The sequence below is a fragment of the Erithacus rubecula genome (genome assembly GCF_903797595.1).
Source record: "Erithacus rubecula genome assembly, chromosome: 3".
Classification (NCBI taxonomy): domain Eukaryota; kingdom Metazoa; phylum Chordata; class Aves; order Passeriformes; family Muscicapidae; genus Erithacus; species Erithacus rubecula.
Window position 1 is genome coordinate 99,677,608 of NC_136689.1, and position 13,532 is coordinate 99,691,139.

The following is a 13,532-nucleotide window of genomic DNA, read 5'->3' on the forward strand; positions in this document are numbered from 1 at the left end:
CACTCCCTCCCCCCTTGATTCATGTCAGAGCCCTGAGTATAATTTGGATCTCATAAGTTTTGGGAGCTCTCAAAGCACCCTATCTAAGAGAATAAGCCTCATTTATCTACTTTGCTGTACCAGGATGGAAGGTGCAGCATCAGACCATGTTGGTCTGTTGCTCTTCTGCAGCCAAGCCATCACTGCCCTTCCTGTGGTCAATTCCTCCTCTGGAAAAGAGCAAATTCAGCTGCTTCTGGTCCCCCAGAGAAGCAAATGAGCAGTGTCCCTGAGCATGGTGATGCAGCAGAGTCTCAAGCCCAGCAGCACTTCTATGTGTGTAGAGGGAAGAAGTCAGTTTTGTAGTCTAAGAGGAGCTATATATTTACCATATTGGAATTGTACAAGTAGGATTAATTCCACCCCCCCCCCCCTTCCCCAAACTGCTATTGTATGCACTACACATTTTTTAGGCTTTCTGACATGTGGCATGTTGTGGTCTGTACTGGAGTACAAACTTGAAAGTCATCTTCAGTTTTACATTATCCCTTTTGGACCAGGAGCTGATGTGCAACAGGACCTTTTTTTTTTTTTATTTTTTTTTTATTTTGACGATCTTGGGAAATATGGTTCATATTTTAAGAACATGTAGTTTGTCACTAAATGTTAAAATTAAAAAGGCTGGTAACCCCCTTCCTCCAAAAAAAAAAATAAAAAAAAACCAAAAAACCCCACGTGTAATTCAAAGCCAGACCTTGCCAGCTCACAGCTTGCTGCTTTTAAGTTGACAGGGAACTTCTCCATCGCGGGGGTTTGCCTGCAATTGTTGCAGCTAAACTCAAACCCTAAATAGCTGGATTCATTTAGCTAAGCCAAAAAAAACAGCCGGAACCCTCCGGACCCCGGTGGGGATCCCTGTGCTGGGCGGAGGTGGCGGGGGGCTCGGGGAGCATCCCTCGGTGGCCTAGGGAGAAGGGCAGGCAGGAAAGCTGCCTCCAAAACCTGCTGGCATCCAGCTTTTGCCGATCTCCCCGGCGTGAGGCTTTTTTTTTTTTTTCCCTTTTTTATTTTTTTTTCCCCTTTCCTTTTTCCCTCCCTCTCTCCGGAGGAGCCTCGGCGGCCCTGATTTGCTGTGGAGCGGCGGAGGCTCGCTCTGGGCAGAGCCGGGCTGCGCCGCTGACGCGTGGCCGCCGGGAGCAGCAGCCCCGCGCCCGCCGCCGCTCCCGAGGATCCTCCGCGCTTCTCCGCCCCGCTCCTGCGCTGCTCCCGCAGCGGGGGCTGAGGGTATGCCCGGGGGGGCGCGGGCAGACTGCATCCCCCCTTTTTATCATATATACCTATTTATTTATATATGTGCGCGTGCGTATATATAGACATATATAAATATATGTGTGTATATATATATATTTACATCGTTCTTAGGAGCCATTTTTAAGTTGGGGGGGCGGTGTGCGTGCGGCCAGGCTGTCCGGAGGAGCCGGGCGGGCAGCGAGCGGTGCGCCCCGCAGAGCGGGAGGGCGCCGGGGGCTCTGGGGGACACACACGGGCTCGGCTGCTCCCGCCGCTGCTCCGGGAGGGCAATTTTAAATTTTTTTTAGGGCGATACGCATTTCTGTGGGAAACTTCTGTAGGCGGCAGAGGCACGGGGGAGGGGGGCGGGGGAGGCGAGTGGCGTGGTGGGGCGCACCCCAAGCCCCCCTAGAGCCGTGCCTGCCCCAATGCCCCGCTCACCTGGGGGACACAGCACACCTGGGGCGGGGCAGGGGCCCGGCCGGGGCTGCGCTACTCGCCGTGGGGGGTTACCCCCTACCCCCCCGCCCCGGGCCGTGGCTTCTGCAATGCGGTGGGTGTGGTTAGCACGGAGCACATCGCAGCCCCGGACCGCTGCAGTGGCAGCACCGCGCCGGCCCCCTCCTGGCCGGCAGCGAGGGGCCCCGCCGGGCCGGGCTGCCCCGCTCCGCTCCGCCCCGCGCTGCGGGACCGCGTCCCCGCCTGCCCGACCCGCCGCCGCCTCCCAGGTGCTCGGCAGCGCGGCCCGGACGCTGGAACCCCCCGCTCTCCCCCATCCCTACTCCTGGCCCCGCGGAGCGCGGCGTGGAAGTGTCGGTGCTCGGCCAGGTCTGTGGGGAAAGGGGAGCGGAGCAGCCGCGGTGCGAGCAGCGTGCGGGCTGAGCGGGTCCGTCGGTGCGCCCGCATCCTGGGTGCGGCCCCGCGCCCTTGGGCTGCCGGAGAGGGACCGGGGCGGGCGGGTGGAACAGTATTCTGTCTATTTCTGTTGTCCCATTTTTCATTCAGAGGCGAAACTTCATCATATATATATAGCGAGAAGCTTAAAAACTCGCACTCCTATGCTGACCGCAATAGCAAAGCATCTTCGTCTGGCCTTGCGCTGTCTTGATTAATTTCTCTTGGGGTTGTGCTGGAGGAGGAAAGCGTTGGGTCAAGGCGGTTCTTACTCTCACCACTGTTCTCGGCGTGTGCCCCTGTTTGAGGCAGACATGGAAAGTATTTCCTCCACTGAACATGCACGTTGCTTCAAAGTTGAAGGGAAACTACTTACAATGTTAGAGATCTTTTCTGTCAAAATGATTGCAAGTCAGAGGGCCGCTTGCCAAAAGAAAGAAAAAAGTGGGTTAGGTGTGTTCCATGCACGACTGTTCTTTTACAGCCTGGTGAGCTGAGTGATACCTTTTTGTTTTACTTTTAATGTTATCAGCAGTTGTTTCTATCCATAGAAAGCTGAAAGGTTTGTATAAAGAAAGCAAGTATAATTAAATCCCATAAAAAATACGAATATAAGCTATGTAAGGCTTGGACCAGTAAAGGTCAGTCAGATGTGATTGAATGTATGCTTTTTCTCTAAGTCTATGGAAAAGAGTCCTTTCATAGAGTATTAAAAGGTCAGGATCATCATGCTGCATCACTGATGTTGTTAAATTCACTGGTCTTGCTGTACCTCAGAATGTGTACATGCATAATAGAGTATAGGCAAATACTGCTATGCTGGTCTCCTTGAGTAGGAAAGTTTCAGCTCTAGCGTGAGGATGAGACCTGCATGGCAATCAGGGGAGGAGAGGAGAGCCTGAGAGCCCTGCATTGGGGTAAGAGCTGCTGGAAGTTTATTCCTTATGGCACTGCATGAACAGGAAGGCTCCTTGAGCTGCTGGCACGCTGCAGACCTGCTTGCTGCAGCAGAGAACACGAAACACATCGGGAAACATTAAAAATGGTTCTGTTTAATCAGACCAGCACAGCCCCAGCCTCTCCCCTCACTAATTGCCTGCAGTCACATCGCTCTGTTAGTGGTGCAGCTGATGGCCTTTTCTCCCCAAAGGCTTCTCCGTAGGACGAGGAGCTGCTGGGATGCGCATCAGGAGCTCATCCCACGGGAGCCGCTGCTGCGGTGGGCAGGTTCAGCCTTGGGAGGAGCAGCAGGGAGGGGGGGCACAGGGTGTGGCACCATCCCCAGCCTCCCCCTGCGCCTCAGCCTCGGCTCCTCGATGGGCAGGGCTGTGTCTGACTGCTGGAGAGCTGCACCAAAGCTGGAGAGGGCTGGTTTGGCTTGGGGTTTTGTTCTCTCTTCCGAGAAGGAGCAAGTGAAGGTGAAGCTACAACTTATGTAATTTTTCATTTAATCAGGGTGAAATCTGTTCTTGTCTGTAGTGGAAACCTGCTGAATATTTAGTCTTTGATGAGAAAGAGTTGTTATTCAGAGATTTTTCTTTGAAATCCAAGAACGGGTAGGTGATAGTAGATTTGTCCCGCAGCAATGTGGTCGCACCTATCTTTGTTATATTGCTTGTGAGTTTCATGGGGGTTATGCATGGTTGTTTTCTTAAAATATGTAAAATGTCACTTCTTTGTATTTCAGGCATGATCTTGAGTTAACAGAAAGTTCTTGAAATGTGTTAAATGTGTTATTCACGGTGGATGACATTCAGACTTGTTTCATGGAAATCTCGTGTACCAGTAAATGACTGCTTGTTGTCTGAAGGAAAATATCAAACCATTTATAAGTGGTTATAAAAGACTTCTTGTCTCTCATGAGATGAAGCATCAGCTTTATTTCTTGAGCTACAGGATTTTCAACACAAAAGTGTGAAACTATGTGTCTTTGTCACATCAAAATACGTCCTTGGCTGAGAATCTGTGTGTGTTCAGTGCATGTTTAATATAAGTTGGGCTTTGAAAATGAAGGGTCAGTCTGTGCAGGGAGGGCTGTTGTGAGTCTGCAGGATTGTGTTTTTTCAATGTGTATAGCATGGTCCTAGGATTTTGTGGTTTAGCCTCTTACTTATCACATTTTAACAGGAAATATGTTATGACTGCAGTGTTTGAATGTTCAAAGTGTTTTGTTAAAAAAAATTCTCTCTAATCAAGTGAGTATAAATGCGTGCATAACTGAAAAATATGATTGCTGTCAAGTAATCTGAAAATTAGACTGAAAAAGTGTTTATTCTGGATGATGGATTGTTTTTATTTGGTACAAAAGTTGTAGAATATAAGAGTGTTACCCAGAACTAGACTTAAATAAGCATCACTAAGCAGTTTGAGTCAGTAGCATAAAGTCTTTAAAAGAGATGAACCACTGGAAGAATGATAGATTAGCTAGCTCTTATAGCATGCTTCTCTAAATTTTCATCTCCAGTGTTAGCCATTTATAATGGCTGGGGAATGGTCCAAGTCTAAATGAGTATATGGACACATAGCACTGCCTCTCTTAATAGCTGGCTTGAAACACCCAAAGAGAAAGGCTTGTTTTCTTTGGGAAGGACTCAGTTTCTTAAAGGGAACAGCCCAGGTGGTGGAGAAGAGGAGCATAAGCACTTTTCTTGGCTTCAGTAAGAGAAAACCTACAGGCCCTTTGCTCCCTCCCCTGCCACTCTCAATCGTTGTCACCATCACCATCAGTGAAGCTCGGGAGGATTGCTGAGGACCTCTGGAAAAGCAGAAATGGGTCAGTATTTGGGACAACTGAGTTAATCTGAGACAGTGTGCTGTATAGACAGCAAAATCAGTATCTCCTGCACCCTTCCTGAGTAATTGATATAATGCAATTTGAGTAATTGTCAGCTTTTCGTCTCTGGAGGAAAAGGAAATCTTTAAATTTTACTTTGTCTTTGCATCAGCAGAGCTGGCTGTTCTTGCGCAAAGTGGATAAAAGCAAAAAGGAAATTATAATAGATTAAATCATTAATCTATTTGCATCCTATGGGATGCAGTACACGGAAGAGTATTACATAAATGAAAGTTTAAAAAGTACACAGAAAAAAAAAAAAAAAAAAAGGGGCAGAAGCTTTTTTACATAGACCTCTTCAATTTTTACCTTTTCCTTTATAGATCTTGGAAATGGTTTGTGTGCCATAGACAGAGAATCCTTTTCAGTGGCTTCACTGTCTATCAAAACCAATCTATTGGCAAGCTGAGAAACAAATGAAGTACTGAAATCTGTATGAGGATCACCCACCAGATGTTTGATCCCACTGAGAAAAGTCTTTCAGTTTAGAGGGTTAAAGAAGAATGTGGAAACCGGGGACTCGGAGCATGTGTTGGGGATAAAGGGCTAGAATAAATGGAAAGCATATGTGAATACAAAAAAAGTATTTTCAGGAAAGGGAAGAGAATGTGAAAAGAGAAAAACAGGATGCAATTTTGGATACCTGCTCACGTGCATGTATTTGTAAGAAACAGATGTTTAATGGCAAATGGGGCTGGAGGAAGGACTCACAGCACTACTCTATTAGGTGACACTTGGGAGAAGAAAGCTCCTGCATGGAATAGAGAATGGTTGATGATTCTAGTTTTGGGCTATGTTAAAACTGAGACTACCAAGGTGTATCATGTGCCCATTGCCTGACTTTTGCTGCAGCTTTTTTCTCAAAACAGGGGGTTGGATTTTGTTCCCAGATGGGCTGCAGGTAGCAAGTGAGAGAGTAATTTGAGATGGCAACAGCTGACCATGGTGGGCTTTTGTTTGGAGCTCTGTTGATGAACAGTTCATGGGAGATAGGTAGGGAAAACACCTGGCCCTGGCCCATGTCAGCAAGCTGCACACTTAGGCCTGTGGTTTTCTTCTCTGTAGTGGTGTCCTGCTCCTCCAGTCAGGCTCTTGCCTATCGCTCCCCCTGCATGTCCCCTTTCCCTGGCTGCAGTCCCCCTGTCTTTGGCTCCTTGGTGGAATCCCTGCTGGAACCCGATCCTCTGGTACTCTCCATTCTTCCCATCACCCAAGAAAGTGGCCAAGTAGCTGCCCTGCTTCTCCTTCTCCTCATTTGGGATTATTCCTTTGTATTCCTCATCCTCAGAACTTCATCCCTTGCAGTGGCTCAGTCACAGCAATCTTCACCTCCCTGGAGGAGGTGAGTAAATCCTGGGAGACAGCCACATGCTGGCCTGCTCCAGCAGCCCTTTCCCTGGTGGCAGGAGGTGACTATGCCAGGGAACATGATGCTGCTGGTAGCAATGGAGCAGGAGGACTCCCTGGTGATGGAGTTACTTTGTTTAATCCTTATGAATCTGAGGGCAATTATTTGTAACACCTCCAGTTTCCTAGGAAGTACTGGCTGCAAATAAAATCTTGTTTAATAAGCCAGTAAATGTAAACAGGCTGTGAAAAACAGAAGAAAAAAAACAAAAAAAACCCCAGCTCTTCCAGACCTAGGAAACATATGTTTATACTAACTGAGAGACCTGTTCTTGCACCCTGACTCATGTCAGGGAGTATCTTAATCTGCCAGTCTTCCCACAGAAATTGGTAAGCATGGCTATGAAGCAAGGCTCAGTTTGGTTTAGATGGAGGCATCAAAATCTGACCCAGTCAAATCATAGCTTAGGTCAGGAAGCTGTAATCTTTCTAAGGACTCTGGAAATGATTACTTCACCAGGTGCTCTGTATTTATCTCTGCTTTCTTTCAATTAAATTACTGCTGTTACAGAGCAACTGTTGGGGCAGACAGAGCTGAGCTCCTTTTCTCCCAGTGTGCTATGATTGCTAAAGTTGCCCACAGATGCACTGAAGTCCATGCATGGACATATGCATATATACAAAGAGAAGCATCACTGCTTGCCTGTGAGAATTATTTGTAGCAATAAATCTGGTACCTCAACTCCTAGTATGGGTTCCTAACCTTGCATATCAGTAAATATGAGTAAATACTGATAAAGACAGTGGGTGAAGTATAAAAATGTGTCCTCTGGAAAGCAGGATCCTTTAGTTTGGCCAGATAGTCCAGGCAGTGCTTGCACAAAGCCCTTTGTGTTGGGCATCTGCCACAGGTGTTGGCCAGGGAGGTTGGGGGGTGATGTGCAGCTGCCTTTTTGAAGGTCAGCATGCCACTTTGTCTTGAAGCAGGCTTAAAACACAGGTCTCACTTCCACTTGGGGCAAGCCCAAGGCACAGTGGCTTATTGTAAGTGGGTTTCTTAATTGATCATTTTTTAATGATGACACAGTTTGCTGACACCACCAAGTGGTTTGGTGTGGCTGACACGCTGGAGAGAAGGGGTGGCATTCAGAGGGACCAGAGGTGGGCCCATGTGAACCTCTTGATATCCAACAAGGTCAAGTGCAAGGCCCTCCACATGGGTCAGGACAAACCCAAATACAGCCTGAGAGAGGGATTGAGAGCAACCCTAAGGAAGAAATACTGGGGTGTGTTTGTGGAAGAGAAGCTCAACATGACTCAGCAAGGCATGCTCACAGCCCAGAAAGCCAACAGCATCCTGGGCTCCATCAAAAGCAGTGTGGCCAGCCAGCTGAGGAATGTGGTTCTCTCTGCTCTGCTCTCATGAGACCTTACCTGGAATATTGCTACCACCTGTGGGTCCCCAGCACAGGTAAGGTGTAGGACCTCTTGGAGCAGATACAGAGGAAGGCCATGAATGGGATCAGAGGGCTGGGACACCTCTGCTATGAAGACAGACTAAAGAGTTTGGGCTGTTCAGACTGGAGCAGTGAAGGCTCTGGGGAGACTGCATTGGGACATTTCAGTTAAAAGGGGCTTACAGAAAAAATGGAGAGACTTTTTACATGAGCATGTAGTGGTAGGACAAGGTGAAATAATCAGGTTTTCTAAAGAAGTTGTGGATGCCCCATCCCTGAAAGACATAGAATCATAGAATATACTGAGTTGGAAGGCCCACATAAAGGATCATAAAGTCCAGCTCCTGTGCCTGTGCAGAACACCCCTAGATTCATACTATGTGCTTGAAAGCATTGCCAAAGACAAGTGCTCAATTCCAGGTTGAATGGGGCTTTAAGCAACTTGGCCTTGTGGAGAGGTGTCCCTGTCCCTGTGTACCTTGGTGAGTTTTAAGGTCCCTTTCAACCTAAACTATTCTAGGATAATGGCAGGATGTGGCTACTTTAACCATGTGTCTCACTTGGTAAGTGCTGCTGTAAAATCTCAAGAACAATCCTGCTGTGGGGTTGAAAGGTGAAATGAGATGACAAGAGGTTTTTTTTAACCTTGGAATTTGTCTTTTCCATTTCTTCTGTCTTTCGCATTTAGATCATTCCAGAAGACTAAGGCTTTGGTCAATTATATGTGCTTAAAGAGAAACACTGTAATGTAGTTTCCACTGTACTGGAGCATTATTCTTGTACAGCTGGAGCTGGCAGCCTTTCATTCCCTTACCACCTCCTTTTTTTCCTCCTAAAAATAGCAGCACACTACAGCAGTATTACAGGAGAGGCAGAAGAGCGTTTCCTGAGCAACAATTTTTGCCGGATAGTGGTTGAGGTGGCATCAAGAGCAGATTCGGGGGAAGCTGGAGGAAGATATAAATAGGAACAGAACAAAACGGGACAGAGGCAGAATTGGTACGGAGAGGATGAGGCTGGCCAGTGAAAAGCCAGGATGGTGATGTTCACTGGGCTGTGTAAGAGCCTGCCTGGGGAATTGGGAAAAACCTCAGCATTTGAATCATTTAGGAGTTGTCGAGACAGAGCACTCGGCAGTGCTGTATGGGTAACAAACTCACGGTGCAGATAGGAGGCGTGGGTGACATGACCTAATTTCCATCTCTGATTTCTATGATTTATTAAAGAGTTTTGCAGACTTTCTCTTAGCAGGCTTAGAACTGGAATTTGAAGCATAGCAATTAGGAGGATCCTTTAATAGTGTGCCAGCACACTGTTGGGGTTTCATTGGTTACTTGCAGGGGTAGTGTGCTAAGTGCAGCAAACAGAGGTTGGACAGGCTCTGTGCCAGCTTAGACACTGGTATTGACACTGGTTTGCTTTCTGTGTTCAGTCCTGCCCTCAGTGCCACTACTTGTATTTGTGGATTAGAATCATCTATTCATTGGGCTATAGTGGATATTTTGGAAAAACAATAAACCACCACCCACAGCCACTTCTCACGCCACTGAATTTAATGACACTCTCAAGAAATAGAGAACAGCTGATTTGTTTCACTATCCTGATCTTGGGAATCCCTTTGTGCCTGGATTGGAGAAGCAGAGCCAGCAGACAATGCTTCTGCCCTCATTGGTTTCCCAAGATAGAGAGAAATGACAGTGCCCACTTCCTTCATCAATATATTTAAATATATTCAGCCAGGATTTCTGTCTGCATGAACAATATACCTACTTTTATTTGCAAAAACTAAATATTCCACATAATTATTGTGATAGTGAAATGCTGATAGAACTAAATTACTTGAAAGCTAAACTAAACATACTTGAAAAGCCAACCTTACGCTTCTAAGTGTTGGTGCTAAGGTTGTTATTTCTGATCTGTTACCTGTTGACCACAGTTCTTGTGAAGCTCAACCACCCAGAAATTCATCCTTGTGGTTGGAAAGTATTCTACCCTCACCTGCTACTTCTGTGACTTTGATTTCTTGATTTATTTTTCTTAGTGTGAACCTGAAACTGTTTTTCTTACACTTGCATCATATATGAAGTAGGAATACTTTTTGTGTAGCTTCTCTGCCAACATGATGATGCAGAGCAGCAAAGCCAGTGCTTTTCTCAGCCCTAGGGGACAGTGATAGAATTAAAGATGCAGAGCTGAGGAATAAAAAAAGTTCCTTCTTTTTAAATTTTTACCAACTTCCCATTGCTGTGCTGTAGGAATGGACATAAAATGTCTCCTGTCATTACAGGGCAGACTGCATGGTTTTAGGGTTATCCATGGGGGCAAAATGGTTACAGTGACCAGAAGGGTGCCAGCAGCTTCTCTAACAGGAATGTCTGTATTTAAGCAAACTCTTTACCTGGCTTTGGACTCCCTCTCTCTCAAGCTCCAATGTTGTTTTTACCTATTTGCTTTGCTGACACAATCACTGTATTCTCTCCATCCCTTGTTGTTCTGAATCACCTTGCCTCACCCCAGTAGAAGTTTGGTTATTGCAATTTATTTTCCTGTTTCCCTGTGTCCTGCATTTTCCATCATCTGAAGTGCCCTTTTCTAACTCCAGACAGCGTTTCTCCTCTCTAGAAGCAAAGTAGTTGGTATGTGAAGAGATGGCCCCTGTGACCTTCTGATCCTATGATGTTGCTTTGAAGAATACTGTCAGTGTAGCTATGCCTTCTTCTTTTAACCAGTCTGTGGAAATGGATAGGACTGTTTGATATTTCCATAGATTTGTAAGAAATCTTACTGTGCTTTTTTTTTTTTTTTCCCAAGTAAAAAAATTGCTGGTTTGCACTAGGAGATGCAGCAAAAAAACATCATGTTAAACACTTTCTAATTGCATAAGAAGATACCCATTGCTCTCTGGCTTCCAAGCTGTTATAAAGGGATAAAAGAGTACATTAACTACATACCACATTATGTTCTTTACTGAAAATACTTTGCCACCTTTCTTTTAAGGCATGCCAAGGTTATCATTGTTCCTAACCTGCAGAACTGTGAGTGTGCTTCCTTGATAGTGTCCTCTGTGCCTGGAATGTTGTTGTAAGAAGAAAAAGCTCTGCAGGACAGTATTTGGCAAACAGATCAAGGTCTCAGCCAAGGAAATACATTGTCTGCTCATTTTCTAAACAAAACTAGCTCAGCTGAAGGCATGTGTTTTGTATCTGGTTTCCACTGGCTGTGTTTTGATTTTGTAAAGTAGATGTGATATGCAATTATTTCTGCAAACGTGATGTTGTTTAAAAAACACTAGTTGTTAAATATTTCTTAATTAAATGTTGACTGCTGAGCCTGAAAGAAACTGTCCAGAAATTCAGAAGGAATAGCACAAACATTAACAGAGTCTGAATAAGAGTTTACATAATGAATGGAATTATTTCCTACTTAAAAACAGACTGGAGATGTGAGCTGAGCAGAATTCACTCTTTGACTAATCTCGTGTTTAAGCCTAACATCCTTACATTACCAGGCAAGGAATCCTGCTTTCTGCTGGCATTTAGTCTTCATTTGAAGACCTTAGAGAGCCTACTCTTAACCTACTATTCTGAAGTTGCTATGTATGGAAACCCCATTATTATTAACTCTGTGGAAATTTTTAGAACTGTATTTCTTTCTCTACTCTGGTAGGACATGCAATGAAGAAACTATTGATCACTAATTCTAGAGAGGTAGAAAATTGGAATATAATATATGGCATTGCTTAAGATAACAGTTCTGCAAAATTCATGTTATCTTCCAGAACTGGGGTGATGAGGCATGATAACAAGTGCATTCCATTAGAATTAGGCAATTCCTTGAAAATTTAGTGTGAGCTTGGAGTATTTCACAGACTCACTGAATAAGCTGAATTGGAAGGCATCTTCAAGGATCTTCAAGTCCAGTTCCTGGCCCTGCATAGGACACCCCAATTATCACATCATGTCCCTGAGGATATTGTCCAAACACTCCTTGAACTCTGCCAGGCTAAGTGCTGTGGCCACTTCCCTGGGGAGTCTGTTCCAGTCCCCAGCCACCCACTGGGTGAACCTTTTTCTAATATTTACCCAAAACCTCTGCTGAAACAACTTCAGGCCTTTCCCTCAAGTCCCATCACTGACAAATTAAGTAGTGACTGGCAGCAGGTAAAGTTTTCATACAGTTTCAAACAAAAGAGCTCCTCAGACTCCTTAGTCCTCCCAATCAGAATCACAAGTACAGAACACACAGCTCTTTCAAGGTGCAGGTAAAGGCCTCAGCTTCATTTCTGTCACCTTCTTTGCAAACCACAGCATTTCTTATCAGTGGGCCTGCCTAGAGTCCTCCTCTGCTTTGGAAAACAAAGGGTAGGAGGTAGCAGTAGGGACAAGGACAAGGTTCTGGGCCCTCACAAATGTTCTTTCAAAGAGTGGGACTTCACCCTGTGGTGCTGCAAGACACAGCTTCCCCTTCTCAAGGATGCTCTCTAGTAGCTCCTGGGGCTGGTGGCTGACTGACTGCTCTGCTTGGTCTTTTGTCGTAGGCACCGCCAAGATGAATAATTCAGTTTGTCAGGTGAAAATTTAAATTTCATCAGTCACACCTCTTCTAAAGTTATCCTATGATTAAAAATGACAAACGGGTTTCAATGAAACACTGTTTTTATGTTCTCCTCACCTCTCAACACATACGTATTTGAAGCTTAAGTGTGTCACGCATTCTTCAAAATTCATCTTTAAAATTATACGTTTAATGTAACAAGGGAGAAAAGTTCCACCTATAGTTTAAAGAGAGCTGAAAGTGTATCCATTTTCACTTAAAATATTGACCTTTCTTGCCTTGCTGCTTAGGAACAAGCCATAGCTGTTCAGGTTTTGAATTTTTGTACCTGTCTGGCATGATCTCTTTGCTGAAAAATGATGCTTTTAGCATTGACAAAACCTGAATGATTAATCTGGTAACCTACCAAAATAGCTTCACAATAGCTGATAAATCAACAGTTACTGAAATCCCTTAAAATCTCAATATTAAATTTAAGCTCAAGCAGTAGTATAACATGAAAAACCAATGTATTCCTTCCCTGAAGGTGCCCCACTTTGTTGAAATGGCTAGTAGCTTCCAGCAAGGTTGCAGCCTCATCCCCTATGAAATCAGCCTGCAGTTTCATGCACTGCACCTTGGCACTCAATTTTACTCTGCCACGTGAGGCAAAAGGCAAAGCCAAAGCATGCTGTGGTTCCTGAACATGTTGCAGGAGACCCAGAGGTGGCTGATCCCCAACATCCCTGAGCCTTCAGCAGCAGCCTAAAGGCTGTGGGCTGTCAGGATTGCCAGCTGTCACTTGCCAATCCTACTATGAATGGAGCCTGCTTGCTGTTCTCTGTGATGGTGCTTCAGCAGTCAAGCAGATGTTGCCCTCCTCTATAACAGATAATATTTAGAGATACAGGCTCCTGGGTTTTGGTGCAGAGTTGCAGAGCTCTGGGATTAAGGATGACGTCTCTCCAGCCTTCATGTTTGGGGTGGGGGAACTTTGTGAGCTCAGAGGCTCAGCAGGTGTCCCAGACATTTGGGGCTCACAAAAATAACAGCAATTTGTGGCTGTTTGGAGGAGTTTTCTTGTACTGGATCTGAAGGACTTGTGGATGATGGGTCTTCTGACCCCATGCTGTGTGTCCACTAGGTGTTACACTGCCTTCACCTGCTTTGTTCAGCTTCCTCGGGGCTTTTTTATGTCA

The 13,532-nt window shown here is 45.5% G+C and overlaps 1 protein-coding gene across 29 annotated transcripts in view; it reads left to right on the top strand.

Annotated features, from left to right (window-relative positions):
• Positions 1–13,532, top strand: part of EPB41L3 (erythrocyte membrane protein band 4.1 like 3) — a 138,502-nt gene that overhangs the window by 44,452 nt on the left and 80,518 nt on the right. For 6 of the 29 annotated variants that reach the window (XM_079300710.1, XM_079300735.1, XM_079300715.1 and 3 more), the window contains exon 1: positions 1,095–1,263. The exons of 12 other annotated variants lie outside the window; for them this stretch is intronic. The gene's annotated coding sequence lies outside the window, so the exon portion shown is untranslated. Of the gene's footprint in view, positions 1–1,085; positions 1,264–1,837; positions 2,098–3,470; positions 3,582–13,532 lie in introns of those variants that run through there. 11 more of the 29 variants (XM_079300733.1, XM_079300734.1, XM_079300716.1 and 8 more) reach the window with 7 other exon arrangements.